At 39.5% G+C, this 18,165-nt stretch overlaps 1 pseudogene; it reads left to right on the top strand.

The window, feature by feature from the left end:
- LOC126060002 (cytochrome P450 2C42-like) overlaps nt 1–18,165 on the top strand; it is a 79,529-nt pseudogene that overhangs the window by 50,828 nt on the left and 10,536 nt on the right.

The following is an 18,165-nucleotide window of genomic DNA, read 5'->3' on the forward strand; positions in this document are numbered from 1 at the left end:
AGTGGTGTGTTGATGTCTCCTACTACTATTGTGGAACTGTCAATTTCTCTTTTCAGTGCTGTTAGAGTTTATGTATTTTGGAGTCCTGTCATTGGGTGCTTAGATGTTTATTGTGGTTTAGTCTTCATGATGGATCATCCTTTTAATCATTATGTAGTACCTTACTTTTCCTTTTATGGTGGGTTTTGTTTTAAAGTCTATTTTATATGAGATTAGTGTGCCACTCTTGCTCTTTTTTGGTAGTTATTTGCTTGATATATTTTTTGCATCCTTTGATTTTTAATAAATTTACTTCTTTGTTTCTAAAGCATGTCTCTTGTAGACAGCATATTGATGGATCCTTTTTTTTTTTTTTAATCCATTCTGTCACTCTATCTCTTTCTGGGGCCATTTAGGCCATTTACATTGAGTGTAATTATTGACAAGTGTGAGGTTATTGCTGTCATTTTGTAGTATTTTTTTTTTCTTTTGCGGTGCTAACATTTTCTTTGTTCCTTTTACTCTCCTGTGCTGAGTTCCTTTTGTTTGAGGATTTCTTTTTCATTTCTCTTGTTTTTGTAGATTTTGTTTATATTGAGACTTAATGTTTTTCTTCTCTATTTCGATGAGTAGGTTTGTTAACTTTCTTTGTGGTTACCTTGAAATTCACCCTTATCTTCCTAGATTTGAGCCAGTCTCTCATTACTTGGTATCCCCTTGACTTGCTCTCAATTAGAAAGTTCAAAACCTATACCGTTTATTCCGTCTTTTGTTGTCCTGACATTGTTGCCACTTACAGATTTACCTCTCTGGTTCCCTGTTGCAATTCTTTTGGTTTTGGATAGTTCTAGAGAGTTTACTTCCTAGGTTGTTATCTTAATGGTACAATCTTGCGTCCTAGATTCAGGCTGTCCTAGATTCTGATATTGTTGTTCTCAGGTCAAAGGACTCTTCAATAATTCTTTCACATTTGGTTTGGTTTGTACATATTCCCTTAATTTCTGTTCATCTGAAAAGTCCGAATTTCACCATCATATTAGAATGAAAGTTTTGCGGGATATATTATTCTTGGTTGGCAATTTTTTCCTTTGAAGGTGTCACCCCATTGCCTTCTTGCCTGTGTGGTCTCTGCTGAATAATCAGAGCTTAGACTTATTGTTTCTCCTCTGTATGTGACTTTTGTTTTTCTCGAGCTGCTCTCAGAAAATTGTCTTCGGTTTTACTGAGTGTGATTATGATACGCTTTGCTGTTTTTCTTTTGGAGTTTCTCCTGTATTGGGTTCATCGGGTTTCCTGGATGGTCAGCTTTTTATCATTCATGATTAGGGAAGTTTTCTCTCAGCAATTCTTCAATGACTCTTACTGTGTTTTCTATATTCTCTCCCTGTGCTGGAATTCTGATCACTTGCAAATTTTTGCTTTTGATTATATCCCACATAATTCTCAGGGGTTTCCTCATTTTTCTTTGTTTTTTGTTTTGTCTTGTTTATTTGATTTTTCCTCAGAGTTGTATCCAAGTGTTTATCTTCAATTTCGCTGATCCTGTATTCCATCATTTCAAACCTGCTCTTCATCCCTTCTATGACACCGTGCATTTCTGAAATCCTGTTGTTTATCTTTTGGATTTCTAATTGTTGTTTTTGTATGATTTCTAGTTGTGAGTTTATTTTGGCCTTCTGGCAGGAGTATTATTTTCCTGAATTCTTCCTTTTTTTTTCCTGTATTTTCCAAGAATTTTTCTTTCAGAGGTGGAGCCAAAATGGCGGAATAAACAGAAGCTTCCGGCTAGACCTCTTACAACAAAGACCTGAAAAAAACAACTGAAACAAGTATATTTATGACGACCTAGAAGCCCTGAACATCAAAGGCAAGCTTAGAAAAAGAACTGAGGGCAGGGGGAGGAAGAGACGGTTCAGAAGCAGAGAGGAGTTACCAGATCTGAATCACCGGGAACCCTCAAGCACCATTCCCAGGAGCAGTGGTGGCAAGCGGGTACTAGCATTCAGACACAGTTTCCTCAGGGAGAAGGAGCCAGCCACACAAACTACTCACACCTCCGGAACCAGAGAAGAACAGCGCTCTAGGCAGAAGCTAAGCACTTGCATATATTTTATGACACAACCCTGCCCCTTCTGCCCCCCACTTCCAAGCAGCAGTTCATTTCACTGGGCCTGAGATAGGCCCTGTTGAGTGCCTAGAGCCATCCTCCCAGCCTTCGAGAAGGAATAAATTTGCAATTGGGAGAAAAGATAGTTTTCCAGCTCCACTAACCAGGGAAGCTCAGGACAGAAGTGGCTCCTGTCCAGGTATAAACCATCCATGGACTTTGAGTACCTTTCCCCTCTGCATGGACCTGTGTGGGCCTATTTCAGGAGAATAGGCCATTGTTGGCAGACTCCAACCATTTCAGCAGAGGGTGTTTGATATTTGACATTGCTTTGGTATGATACAGGGCCCTCACACACCCACATCAGGGGCCTAAGGACTGGTGGCTGCACTCAGGCACCCAACTACCAACAACAGGAGTCCAAGGATAACTGGTACCTCCCAGTGCTTACAACAAAAACATTGGATGCCCATGGTCCATCTACAGAACCCACCCACCTGTACACTCTAGGGAACAGGGACATGCTGTCCTCAGAGACACATGGGGGATGATTCTCAGCCCCCTGCCTTGTTCAGAGTGTGACATCCTGGTGCAACAAGATACCGGTACCTACGCCAATCACCCCTGCCCTCTGAGACTGTAGGACAGAGCCTGCACCACACACTTGATGATCAGCTACTTGAACACCTGAGCTGAATTCATACAAGAAAAGTGAACAGACTCCTAGACTGATATATTGATAACAGCTCTAGCAATCTGGGGACAGGACATCAGAGCTCCAAAGGTGAACATAATCAAGCTACCTCGCTTGAGGAAGCCATTTCAGTATATCAAAACAAAACAAAGCAGGAACCTACAACACAGTAAGCAAACATAAACTAATAAAATAACTTATAGATGGCTCGGAGACAACCATTAATATCAAGTCACATGAAGAAACGCCATGATTGCCTCAACAAAATCTCAAAACAAAGATTCAAGGGATCTTCTAGATGAAAGTGCCTTCATGGAATTACCAGAGGCAGAATACGAAAGATTAACATAAAAACCCTTCAAGACATCAGGAAGAAAATGAGGCAATATGCAGAAAAATCCAAGAAACACACAGATAAAGCAATTGAAGAAATTAAAAATATAATTCAGGAACATAATGAAATATTTAATAAGGTGCAAAAATCCAGAGACAGACAGCAATCAGAAATTCAGAAGATTAACAATAAACTTACAGAAGTACACAACTCAATAGAAAGTCAGAAGAGTAGAATTGAGCAAGTGAAAGGCAGAATTTCTGAACTTGAAGATAAAGCACTTCGCACTAATATATTTGAAGAAAATCAGATAAAAGAATTTAAAAAATGAAGAAAACTTAAGAATCATGTGGGACTCTATCAAGAAATATAACCTACGAGTGACGAGTACTGAAACAGGGAGGCATAACAGAAAATACAGAGAGAATTATTGAAGATTTGTTGGCACAAAACTTCCTTCATATTATGAAATATGAGAAGATACCTATCCAAGACGCTCATCAAATTCCATGTAAGGAAGATTTTAAAAGAAAGTCACCAAGATATGTTATAATCAAACTTGCCAGAACCAAAGATAAAGACAGAATTTTAAGAGCAGCTAGGGATAAATGAAAAGTCACCTACAAAGGACAGTCAATAAGAATAAGCTTGTACTACTCGGCAGAAACCATGCAGGCAAGAAGGCAGTGGGATGACTTATATGAAAAATTGAAGGAAAAAAATTGTCAGCAAAGAATCCCATATCCAGCAAAACTGTGTTTCAAATATGAAGGTGAAAATAGGACATTTCCGGAAAAACAGAAGTTTAGGGAATTTGTAAAAACCAAACCAAAAGTACAAGAAATACTAAAGGGAGTTCTCTGGTTAGAAAATCAATAATATCAGGTATCAACCCAAGACTAGAACACTGGGCAGAGCGATCAGAAGTGAACACAGACAGGGAAATCACAAAAATAAATCAAGATTAAAAAACAAACAAAACAGGGAAACAGCAATGTTATTACACAAAAGAACACAATATTAAAACAATACAGGGAGGCGGGGCCAAGATGGCTGACTAGGTAGATGCGACCTCGGATCCCTCTTGCAACAAAGACTCGGGAAAACGAGTGACTCGATCACATACATGACAATCTACTAACCCTGACCAACAAACACAGATTTAAAGAGTTGACCTGAGTAACAGAGACTGAGAACGAACAACCACGGGGAAGCAGCAACTGTTTTGGGAGCCTGGAGCCAGCGTCCCAGTCAGGAAACCTTGGTGCTGGGCTTTGGACTGGGTGCAGGGGAGCTGAGCATGGCATCCTGTGACGGCGCAAACACGGGGAGCAGCCCTACACACCTGAACTGACCTTGGGAGGGGGCCCAGCTGGTCCGCGCGGGCGGCGCGCCGATGCGGCTGACAGGAGGAGAAGTCACCGGGAGGTAGCGACTGGTTTTGGAGCCGGGAGTGCAGCGTCCCAGCTGGGGATCCTTGGCATGGGGCTTTGGACTGGGTGCATGGGAGCTGAGCACGGCATCCTGTGATGGTGCAAACACAGGGCGCAGCCCCAGCCCCCTGAACTGACCTCGGGGGAAGCCCAGCCAGTGCACACAGGCAGCGCAGCGACGTGGCTGACAGGAGGAGAAGTCACCGAGAGGCAGCGACTGGTTTTGGAGCTGGGAGTGCAGCGTCCCAGCTGGGGAACCTTGACGCTGGGCTTTGGACTCGGAGCGGAGGAACTGACTGCAGCTTCTGAGACAGCGCAAGCATGGGACGCAGGCCTGACCTTCGGGGGCAATCTCTACCCAGCCAGCACACACAGTCGATGCGCCCCTTGGGAATCTCAGACAAAACAGTCATCCCAAGCAAGATAAGTAACTTTGTCTATATTCCAGGGTGCTACTCTCTCCTATTTATCTGAACTCTCCCCTTTCCAGGCAGCTTCATTAACATTGGAATTTCCTGAGCCAGAGTGAACTGCTCTGTGGTTTTTCTTTTTCCGTTTTTTTTTTTTGTCTTTTCCTAACCCATTCTCCTGGCCTGGGAGAAGCAACTACAAAAAACCCAAGGGCCAAAAATCCTTCCCTAATTGGACTGAAAACACAGAACCACCTCCAGCCAAGCATATGTGATCCACAGTCTTGGGCTTTCATCCCTACAGGGGACAAGGTGGCTATTATAATGCAAAGGCATTTCTGATAGGGATCTGACTGCAATTGTTTTAGCGGATTTACTGGAAAGACAAGTTTCCCAGGTCTGATACCTCTGTGTATTCAACAGAGCCCTCACTGACCCACAACAGGGAACTGAGGGCTGAAGCTCCCCCCAGACCACCTAGCCTCCTGCCTTAGGGGGCTAAGGAGGGTGACACCTACCAATCTGTAGAGGTACTTGCATTGGGGGCCTAAGGTACAGCTGCAGAGCCCACCCACCAAGGTGCTTTAGGAATAAAGACACACCTACCTCACTGACACTTGGGGGAAGCCTGTCAACATCCTGCCCCCCCGGAGTGTGAACCCCAGATGCTACTAGAATCTGGTGCACACAACCATCACCACTACTTCTCTAGGTGGATGGTGACAGTCTGCATCACACACTTGATGACCCAAAACCAGATTCTACTCAAGAATAGTGAATGGACTCAGGCATATATGTCTGGTAATAGCCCAAACCAGCTGGTAATAGGTCATAAGTGAGTCAAGGGCTACAACAATCAAGACAGCACAATCTAGTAGCCCAACCATGTATATTGAAAGAAAACAAAACAAGACTCAGTGAGCAAATATAGAATAAATCACTACAATATCTTAGTGATGGCTCGGAGACAGCAGTCGATATCAAACAATATAAAGAAACAGACCATGACTGCTTCTACAACCCCCCAAACTAAAGAATCAAAATCTGTCCCAAATGAAGATACAATCCTGGAATTGCCAGATACAGAATATAAAAAACTAATTTACAGAATGCTTCAAGACATCAGGGATGACCTCAGAAATGAAATAAGGCAAGCTACAGAAAAAGCCAAGGAACACACTGATAAAGCAGTTGAAGAACTAAAAATGATTATTCAAGAACACAGTGGAAAAATTAATAAGTTGCAAGAATCCATAGAGAGACAGCATTCAGAAATCCAAAAGATTAACAATAAAGTTACAGAATTAGACAACGCAATAGGAAGTCAGAGGAGCAGACTCGAGCAATTAGAATGCAGACTGGGACATCTGGAGGACCAGGGAATTAACATCAAAATAGCTGAAAAAAAATCAGATAAAAGAATTAAAAAAAAATGAAGAAACCCTAAGAATCATGTGGGACTCTATCAAGAAGGATAACTTGTGTGTGATTGGAGTCCCAGAACAGGGAGGGATAACAGAAAACGCAGAGAGAATAGTTGAAGATCTGCTGACAGAAAACTTCCCTGACATCATGAAAGACGAAAGGATATCTATCCAAGATGCTCATCGAACCCCATTTAAGATTGATCCAAAAAGAAAAACACCAAGACATATTATCATCAAACTCACCAAAACCAAAGATAAAGAGAAAATTTTAAAAGCAGCCAGGGAGAAAAGAAAGGTCTCCTACAAAGGAGAATCAATAAGAAAAAGTTCAGACTACTCAGCAGAAACCATGCAGGCAAGAAGGCAATGGGATGACATATACAGAGCACTGAAGGAGAAAGACTTCCAGCCAAGGATCATATATCCAGCAAAACTCTCTCTGAAATATGAAGGTGAAATTAAGATATTTACAGATAAACACAAGTTTAGAGAATTTGCAAAAACCAAACCAAAGCTACAAGAAATACTAAAGGAAATTGTTTGGTCAGAAAACCAATAATATCAGATACCAGCACAACACAAGGTCACAGAACAGAACATCCTGATATCAACTCAAATACGGAAATCACAAAAACAAATTAAGATTAATTAAAAAAAAAAAAACGCTCAAAACAGGGAATCATTGATGTCAATATGTAAAAGATCACAATAATCAAAAAGAGGGACTAAATACAGGTGGCACAGAACTGCCATATGGAGAGGGATACAAGGCGATATAGGACATTACAAGTTAGCTTTTTACTTAGAAAAATAGGGGTAAATATTAAGGTAACCACAAAGAGGTATAACAACTTCATAACTCAAATAAAAACCAAGAAAAACATAACGACTCAGCAAACATAAAGTCAGATATTATGAAAATGAGGAACACACAATTTACAAAGAAAAACATCTCAGCACAAAAAAGTAAGTGGAAAAATGAAATTGTCAACAACACACATAAAAAGGCATCACAATGACAACACTGAACACATACTTATCTATAATTATGCTGAATGTAAATGGACTAAATGCACCAATAAAGAGACAGAGAGTCTCAGACTGGATAAAGAAACACGATCCGTCTATATGCTGCCTACAAGAGACACACCTTAGACTTAGAGACACAAACAAACTAAAACTCAAAGGATGGAAAAAAATATATCAAGCAAACAATGAGCAAAAAAGAAAAGGAGTAGCAATATTAATATCTGACAAAATAGACTTTAAACTTAAATCTACCACAAAGGATAAAGAAGGACACTACATAATGATAAACGGGACAATTGACCAGGAAGATTTAACCATATTAAATATTTATGCACCCAATGACAGGGCTGCAAGATACATAAAACAAATTTTAACAGAACTGAAAAGTGAGATAGACACCTCCACAATTATAGTAGGAGACTTCAACACACCACTTTTGGAGAAGGACAGGACTTCCAGTAAGAAGCTCAATAGAGGCACAGAAGACCTAATTATTACAATCAACCAACTTGACCCCATTGATTTATACAGAACTCTCCACCCAACTGCTGCAAAGTATACTTTTTTTTCTAGCGCACATGGAACATTCTCTAGAATAGACCACATATTAGGTCATAAAACAAAGCTTTGCAGAATCCAAAATGGTGAAATATTACAAAGCATCTTCTCAGACCACAAGGCCATAAAAGTGGAAATCAATAACAGAAAAATTAGGGAAGAGAAATCAAACACTTGGAAACTGAACAATACCCTGCTGAAAAAAGACTGGGCTATAGAAGACATTAAGGAAGGAATAAAGAAATTGGTAGAATGCAACGAGAATGAAAATACTTCCTATCAAAACCTCTGGGACACAGCAAAAGCAGTGCTCAGAGGCCAATGTATATTGATAAATGACACATACAAAAAGAAGAAAGAGCCAAAGTCTGAGAACTGTCCCTACAACTTGAACAAATAGAAAGTGAGCAACAAAAGAATCCATCAGGCACCAGCAGAAAACAAATAATAAAAATTAGAGCTGAACTAAATGAATTAGAGAACAGAAAAACAACAGAAAGAATTAACAAAGCCAAAAGCTGGTTCTTTGAAAAAATTAACACAATTGATAAACCATTGGCCAGACTGACTAAAGAAATACAGGAAACACATAACCCGAATAAGAAACGAGAAGGGCCACATCACAACAGACCCAACTGATATTAAAAGAATCCTATCAGATTATTACGAAAAACTGTACTCTAACAAATTTGCAAACCTAGAAGAAATGGATGAATTCCTGGAAAAACACTACCTACCTAAACTAACACAATCAGAAGTAGAACAACTAAATAGACCCATAACAAAAAAAGAGATTGAAACGGTAATCCAAAAACTCCCAACAAAAAAAAGCCCTGGCCCGGATTGCTTTACTGCAGAGTTCTACCAAACTTTCAGAGAAGAGTTAACACCACTACTACTAAAGGTATTTCAGACAATAGAAAATGATGTAATACTACCTAACTCATTCTGTGAAGCCACCATATCCCTCATACCAAAACCAGGTAAAGACATCACAAAAAAAGAAAATTACAGACCTATATCCCTCATGAACATAGATGCAAAAATCCTCAACAAAATTCTAGCCAATAGAATTCAACAACATATCAAAAAAATAATCCACCATGACCAAGTGGGATTTATACCAGGTGTGCAAGGCTGGTTTAATATTAGAAAAACCGTTAATGTAATCCACCATATAAATAAAGCAAAAGACAAAAACCACATGATCTTATCAATTGATGCAGAAAAGGCATTTGACAAAGTCCAACACTCATTTATGATAAAAACTCTCAACAAAATAGGAACTGAAGGAAAATTCCTCAACATAATAAAGGGTATCTGTACAAAGCCAACAGCCAACATCACTCTAAATGGAGAGAACCTGAAAGCATTTCCCTTGAGAACGGGAACCAGACAAGGAGGCCCTTTATCACCGCTCTTATTCAACATTGTGCTAGAGGTCCTAGCCAGAGCAATTAGGCTAGACAAAGAAATAAAGGGCATCTGGATAGGCAAGGAGGAAGTAAAATTATCTCTATTTGCAGATGACATGATCTTATACACAGAAAACCCTAAGGAATCCTCCAGAAAACTACTGAAACTAATAGAAGAGTTTGGCAGAGTCTCAGGTTATAAGATAAACATACAAAAATCACTTGGATTCCTCTACATCAACAAAAAGAACATCGAAGAGGAAATCACCAAATCAATACCATTCACAGTAGCCCCCAAGAAGATAAAATACTTAGGAATAAATCTTACCAAGGATGTAAAAGGCCTATACAAAGAAAACTACAAAGTACTACTACAAGAAACTAAAAAGAACCTACTTAAGTGAAAAAACATACCTTGCTCATGGATAGGAAGACTTAACATAGTAAAAATGTCTATTCTACCAAAAGCCATCTATACATACAATGCACTTCCGATCCAAATTCCAATGTCATTTTTTAATGTGATGGAGAAACAAATCACCAACTTCATATGGAAGGGAAAGAAGCCCTGGATAAGAAAAGCGTTACTGGAAAAGACGAACAAAGTGGGAGGCCTCACTCTACCTGATTTCAGAACCTATTATACAGCCACAGTAGTCAAAACAGCCTGGTACTGGTACAACAACAGGCACATAGACCAATGGAACAGAATTGAGAACCCAGATATAAATCCATCCACATATGAGCAGCTGATATTTGACAAAGGCCCAGTGTCAGTTAATTGGGAAAAAGATAGTCTTTTTCACAAATGGTGCTGGCATAACTGGATATCCATTTGCAAAAAAATGAAACAGGACCCATACCTCACACCATGCACAAAAACTAACCCCAAGTGGATCAAAGACCTAAACATAAAGACTAAAACAATAAAGATCATGGAAGAAAAAATAGGGACAACCTTAGGGAGCCCTAATACAAGGCATAAACAGAATACAAAACATTACCAAAAATGATGAAGAGAAACCCGATAACTGGGAGCTCCTAAAAATCAAACACCTATGCTCATCTAAAGACTTCACCAAAAGAATAAAAAGACCACCTACAGACTGGGAAAGAATTTTCAGCTATGACATCTCCGACCAGCGCCTGATCTCTAAAATCTATATGATTCTGTCAAAACTCAACCACAAAAAGACAAACAAACCAATCAAGAAGTGGGCAAAGGATATGAACACGCACTTCACTAAAGAAGATATTCAGGCAGCTAACAGATACATGAGAAAATGCTCCCGATCATTAGCCATTAGAGAAATGCAAATTAAAACTACGATGAGATTCCATCTCACACCAACTAGGCTGGCATTAATCCAAAAAACACAAAATAATAAATGTTGGAGAGGCTGCGGAGAGATTGGAACTCTCATACACTGCTGGCGGGAATGTAAAATGGTACAACCACTTTGGAAATCTATCTGGCGTTATCTTAAATAGTTAGAAATAGAACTACCATGCAACCCAGAAATCCTACTCCTCTGAATATACCCTAGAGAAATAAGAGCCTTCACACGAACAGATATATGCACACCCATGTTTATTGCAGCTCTGTTTACAATAGCAAAAAGCTGGAAGCAACCAAGGTGTCCATCAATGGATGAATGGGTAAATAAATTGTGGTATATTCACAGAATGGAATACTATGCATCGATAAAGAACAGTGACGAATCTGTGAAACATTTCATAACATGGAGAAACCTGGAAGGCATTATGCTGAGCGAAATTAGTCAGAGGCAAAAGGACAAATATTGTATAAGACCACTATTATAAGATCTTGAGAAATAGTATAAACTGAGAAGAACACATACTTTTGTGGTTATGAGGGGGGTAGGGAGGGAGGGTGGGAGAGGGTTATTTACTGATGAGTTAGTGGATAAGAACTACCTTAGGTGAAGGGAAGGACAACACTCAAAACACGGAAGGTCAGCTCAGTTGGACTGGACCAAAAGCAAAGAAGTTTCTGGGATAAACTGAATGCTTCAAAGGTCAGCGGAGCAAGGGCAGGGGTTTGGGGACTATGGCTTAAGGGGACTTCTAAGTCAATTGGCAAAATAATTCTATTATGAAAACATTCTGCATCCCACTTTGAAATGTGGCGTCTGGGGTCTTCAATGCTAACAAACGGCCATCTAAGATGCATCAATTGGTCTCAACCCACCTGGAGCAAAGGAGAATGAAGAACACCAAGGTCACATGATAACTATGAGCCCAAGAGACAGAAAGGGCCACATGAACCGGTGACTTACATCATCCTGAGACCAGAAGAACTAGATGGTGCCCGGCCACAACCGATGACTGCCCTGACAGGGAGCACAACAGAGAACCCCTGAGGGAGCAGGAGATCAGTGGGATGCAGGCCCCAAATTCTCACAAAAAGACCATATGTAATGGTCTGACTGAGACTAGAGGCATCCCAGCGGTCATGGTCCCCAAACCTTCTGTTCGCCCAGGACAGGAACCATTCCCGAAGACAACTCATCTGACATGGAAGAGACTGGACAGTGGGTAGGAGAGAGATGCTGATGAAGAGTGAGCTACTTGTATCAGATGGACACTTGAGACTGTGTTGGCATCTCCTGTCTGGAGGGGGGATGGGAGGGTAGAGAGGGTTGGAAGCTGGCAAAATTGTCACAAAAGGAGAGACTGGAAGCGCTGACTCATTAGGGGGAGAGCAAGTGGGAGTATGGAGTAAGGTGTATATAAACTTATATATGACAGACTGACTTGATTTGTAAATGTTCACTTGAAGCTCAATAAAAATTAAAAAAAAAAAAGACCAAACTTAATGGTCTGACTGAGACTAGAGGAATCCCGGCAGTCATGGTCCCCAAACCTTCTGTTGGCCCAGGACAGGAACCATTCCCGAAGACAACTCATCAGACATGGAAGGGACTGGACAGTGGGTAGGAGAGAGATGCTGATGAAGAGTGAGCTACTTGTATCAGGTAGACACTTGAGGCTGTGTTGGCATCTCCTGTCTGGAGGGGGATGGGAGGGTAGAGAGAGTTGGAAGCTGGCAAAATCGTCACAAAAGGAGAGACTGGAAGGGCTGACTCATTAGGGGGAGAGTAAGTGGGAGTATGGAGTAAGGTATATATAAACTTATATGTGACAGACTGACTTGATTTGTAAACGTTCACTTGAAGCTCTATAAAAATTATTAAAAAAAAAAAAACAATAAAGAGGGACTAAGAAATGTAGTCACAGATCTTCCATATAGAGAAGAAGACAGGGTGATACAAAGAAATAAAAGTTAGGTTTAAATTTAGAAAAATGGAGGTAAATAATAAGGTAACCCCAAAGGAGACAAAATATCCTACACATCAAAATAAAATACAAGAAAAAGATAGAGACTCAGCAGAAACAAAATCAACACCAATGAACTTGAGGAAAGGAAAATATATAAAGATAACCTACTCAGCACCTAAAATTAAGTGGGAAAAAGAAACTGTCAACAACACACAAAAAAAGACATCAAAATGATAGCACTAAATTCATACCTATCCATAATTACACTGAATGTAAATGGACTAAATGCACCATTAAATAGACAGAGAGTGGCAGAATGTATTAGAACACATGATCCAACTATATGCTCCCTATAAGAGGCACACCTTAGACTTAGAAGCACAAACTGGAACTCAAAGGATGGAAAAAAATATATCAAGCAAGCAATCAAAAAAGATCAGAGTGACAATATTAATTTTTAACAAAATAGACTTTAAAGTTAAATCCATCATAAAGAATAAGGAAGGACACTATATAATGATCAAAGGTACAATATACCAACAAGATATAACCATTTAAAATTTTTATGCTCCCAACGACAGGGCTGCAAGATACATAAAACAAACTATCAGCATTGAAAAGTGAGATAGACAGCTCCACAATAATAGTAGGAGACTTTAACACACCACCTTCGATGAAGGACAGGACATTCAGAAAGAAGCTCAATAAAGACACAGAAGATCTAAATGCAACAATAAATGAACTTAACCTCATAGACATCTACAGAACACTCCACCAAACGGTAGCCAAGTATACTTCGTTTTCTAGTGCACGTGGAACATTGTGTAGAATAGACCACATATTAGGTCATAAAGCAAGCCTTAGCAGAATCCAAACCATCAAAATATTACAAAGCATCTTCCCTAACCATAAGGCCATAAAAGTAGAAATCAATAACAGAAAAAGCAGGCAAAAGAAATCAAACACTTGGAAACTGAAGAATAAAAAGAAAAAAAAACATCCTTAATGTCTTCTATAATCCAGTCTTTTTTTTCCTTTGAACAATACCCTACTCAAAAAAAGACTGGATTATAGAAGACAGTAAGGATGGAATAAAGAAATTCATAGAATCCAATGAGAAGGAAAACACTTCCTATCAGAACCTTTGGGACACAGCAAAAGAAGTGCTTAGAGGTAACTTAATATCAATAAAAGCACACATATAAAAAGAAAGGAAGAAAGGGCCAAAAATCAAAGAATCATCCCTACAACTTGAACAAATAGAAAGACTGCAACAAAAGAAAGCTTCAGGCACCAGTAGAAAACAAATAAGAAAAATTGGACCAGAACTAAATGAAATAGAAAACAGAAACACAGTTGAAAGAATTAACAAGACCAAAAGCTGGTTCTTTGAAAAAATCAACAAAATTGATAAACCATTTGCCAAAACAACAAAAGAAAAACAGGAGAGGAAGCAAATAACCTGAATAAGAAATGAGATGGGCGATATTACAACAGACCCAACTGCAATTAAAAGAATCATACCGGATTACTATGAAAAGTTGTACTCTAACAAATTTGAAAACCTAGAAGAAATGGATGAATTCCTAGAAACATGCTACCTACCTGAAGTAACACAAACAGAGGTAGAACAACTAAATAGACTCTTAACAAAAGAAGAGATTGAAAAGGTAATCAATAAACTTCCAACAAAAAAAAGCCCTGGCCCAGATGGCTTCACTGCAGAGTTCTACCAAACTTTCAGAGAAGAGTTAACACCACTACTACTAAAGGTATTTCAGAGCATAGAAAAGGATGGAATACTACCAAACTCATTCTATGAAGCAAGCATATCCCTGATAGCAAAACCAGGTAAAGACATCATAAAAAAAGAAAATTACAGACCTATATCCCTCATGAACCTAGATGTAAAAATCCTCAACAAAATTTAGCTGATAGGATTCAACAACATATCAAAAAAATAATTCACCATGACCAAGTGGGATTTATACCAGGTATGCGGGGATGGTTCAACATTAGAAAAACAATTAATGTAATCCATCGTGGAAATAAAGCAAAAGAGAAGAATCACATGATTTTATCAATTGATGCAGAAAAGGCATTTGACAAAGTTCCACACCCATTCATGATAAAAACTCTCAGCAACACAGGAATAGAAGGGAAATTCCTCAACATAATAAAGGGCATTTATACAAAGCCAATAGCAACATCACCCTAAATGGAGAGAGCCTGAAAGCATTCCCCTTGAGATCGGGAACCAGACAAGAATGCCTTTTATCACCACTCTTATTCAACATTGTGTTGGAGGTCCTAACCAGAGCAATTAGGCAAAATGAAGAAATAAAGGGCAACTAGATTGGCAAGGAAGAAGTAAAATTATCTCCATTTGTAGATGACATGACCTTATACACAGAAAACCCTAAAGAATCCTCAAGAAAACTACTGAAACTCATAGAAGAGTTCAGCAGAGTATCGGGATACATGATAAACATACAAAAATCAGTTGGATTCGTCTACATCAACGAAAAGAACATCGAAGAGGAAACCACCAAATCAATACCATATACAGTAGCCCCCAAGAAGATAAAGTACTTAGGAATAAATCTTACCAGTGATGTAAAAGACTGATACAAAGAAAACTACAAAATACTTCTGCAAGAAACCAAAAGAGACCTACGTAAGTGGAAAAACTTATCTTGCTCATGGATAGGAAGAATAACATTATAAAAATGTCTATTCTACCAAAATTGATCTATAGATTTAATGCAATTCTGATCCAAATTCCAATGATTTTTTTAATGAGATGGAGAAACAAACCACCAACTTCATATGGAAATGAAAGAGGCCCCAGATAGGTAAAGCATTACTGAAAAAGAAGAACAAAGTGGGAGGCCTTATTCTACCTGATTTTAGAACCTATTATACTGTCACAGTAGTCAAAACAGCCTGGTACTGGTACAACAACAGATAGACCAAAGGAACAGAATTGAGAATCCAGACATAAATGCCCTCACATATGAGCAGTTGATATTTGACAAAGGCCCCAAATCAGTTAAATGGGGGAAAAGACAGTCTTTCCAACCAAAAGTACTGGCATAACTGAATATCCATCTGCAAAAACATGAAACAAGACCCATACCTCACGCCATGCACAAAAACTAGCTCAGAATGGATCAAAGACCTAAATGTGAAACCCAAAACGATAAAGATCATGGAAGAAAAAATAAGAATGACACTAGGAACCCTAATACATGCATAAACTGTATACAAAATATTACTAAAATGCAGAAGAAAACTGGATAACTGGGAGCTCCTAAAAATCAAACACCTATGCTCATTTAAAGACTTCACCAAAAGAATAAAAAGATTACCTACAGACTGGGAAAAAGTTTCTAGCTTTATTTCCAACCAGCGCCTGATCTCTAAAATCCACACGATACTGCAAAAACTCAACTACGAAAAGACAAATAACCCAATTGAAAAAATGGGGAAAATATATGAACAGGCACTTCACTAAAGAAGACATTCAGGTAGCTAACAGATACATGAGGAAATGCTCACGATCATTAGCCATTAGAGAAATGCAGATCAAAACTACAATGAGGTTCCATCTCACTCCAACAAGGCTGGCATTAATCCAAAAAACACAAAATAATAAATGTTGGAGAGGCCGTGGAGATATTGCAACACTTATACACTGCTGGTGGGAATGTCAAATGGTACAACCACTTTGGAAATCAATTTGGCACTTCCTTAAAAAGCTAGAAATAGAATCCAGCAATCACACTCCTTGGAATATATCCTAGAGAAATAAGGGCCTTTACACGAACAGATATATGCACATCCATGTTCGTTGTAGCACTGTTTACAGTAGCAAAAATTTGGAAGCAACCAAGGTGCCCATCAGCAGATGAATGGATAAATAAATTATGGTATATTCACACAGTGGAATAGTATGCATAGATAAAGAACAGTGATGAACCTGTGAAACATTTCATAACATGGAGGAATCTGGAAGGCATTACACTGAGTGAAATTAGTCAGCAGCAAAAGGACAAATGTTGTATAAGACCACTATGATAAGAACTCGAGAAATTGTTTAAACTAAAAGAAAATATTCTTTGATGGTTATGAGAGGGGGGAAGGAGGGAGGGAGGTTGGGAGAGGGGTTTTCTCTAATTAGATAGATAAGAACTACTTCAGGTGAGGGGAAAGACAACACACAATACAGGAGAGCTCAGCGCAACCGGACTAAACCAAAAGCAAAGAAGTTCCTGGAATAAACTGAATGCTTCAAAGGCCAGCGTAGCAGGGGCAGGGTTTTGGGGACCATGGTTTCAGGGGACATCTAAGTCAATTGGCATAATAAAATCTATTAAGAAAACATTCTGCATCCCACTTTGAAGAGTGGCGTCTGGGGTCTTAAACGCTAGCAAGTGGCTATCTAAGATGCATCAATTGATCTCAACCCACCTGGACCAAAGGAGAATGAAGAACACCAAGAACACAAGGCAATGACTAGCCCAAGAGACAGAAAGGGCCGTATAAACCAGAGACTACATCACCCTGAGACCAGAAGAACTAGATGGTGCCCGGCTACAACCGATGACTGCTCTGACAGGGAACACAACAGAGAACCCCTGAGGGAGCAGGAGAGCTGTGGGATGCAGACCCCAAATTCTCATAAAAAGACCATACTTAATAGTCTGGCTGAGACTCAAATGACCCTGGTGGTCTGGGCCCCCAGACCTTCTGTTTGCCCAGGACAGGAACCATTCCAAAAGCCAACTCTTCAGACAGGGGTTGGACTGGACAATGAGATGGAGAGGGATGCTGGTGAGGAGTGAGCTTCTTGGATCAGGTGGACACTTGAGACTGTGCTGGCATCTTCTGTCTGGAGGGGAGATGAGAGGGTAGAGGTGGTTAGAAGCTGGCGAAACCGACACGAAAAGAGAGAGTAGAGGGACAGAGTAGGCTGTGTCATTGGGGGAGAGCAATTGGGAGTATGTAGCAAGGTGTGTATGAGTTTTTGTGTGAGAGACTGACTTGATTAGTAAACTTTCACTTAAAGCACTTTAAAAATTAAAAAAAAAAAAATGCCAGAAATTCGGTTTTCAAGTTAAAGAACAAGTGGCAGCTGGAGCAGGACATGTCTTTATGGCCCTCTCCACCTCTTCTCCCAGAGCCCAGTCAAGTCTGCAGGAGGTCATGCTCTATTCTGAAAACGATCTCCCAAGTAGTTTCGCATATTCGTGTGGATTCTATTATAAATTGAATTGTGTACCCCAAAACTGTGTGTCAACTTGGCCAGGCCATGATTCCCAGTATTGTTTGATTGTCCACCATTTTGTCACCTGATGTCATTTTCCTATGTGTTATAAATCCTACCTCTCTGACGTTAATGAGACAGGATTAGAGTCAGTTATGTTGAAGAGGCAGGACTCAATCTACAAGATTAGGTTGTATCTTGAGCCAG

This window comes from Elephas maximus, chromosome 16, assembly GCF_024166365.1.
Source record: "Elephas maximus indicus isolate mEleMax1 chromosome 16, mEleMax1 primary haplotype, whole genome shotgun sequence".
Classification (NCBI taxonomy): Eukaryota; Metazoa; Chordata; class Mammalia; order Proboscidea; family Elephantidae; genus Elephas; species Elephas maximus.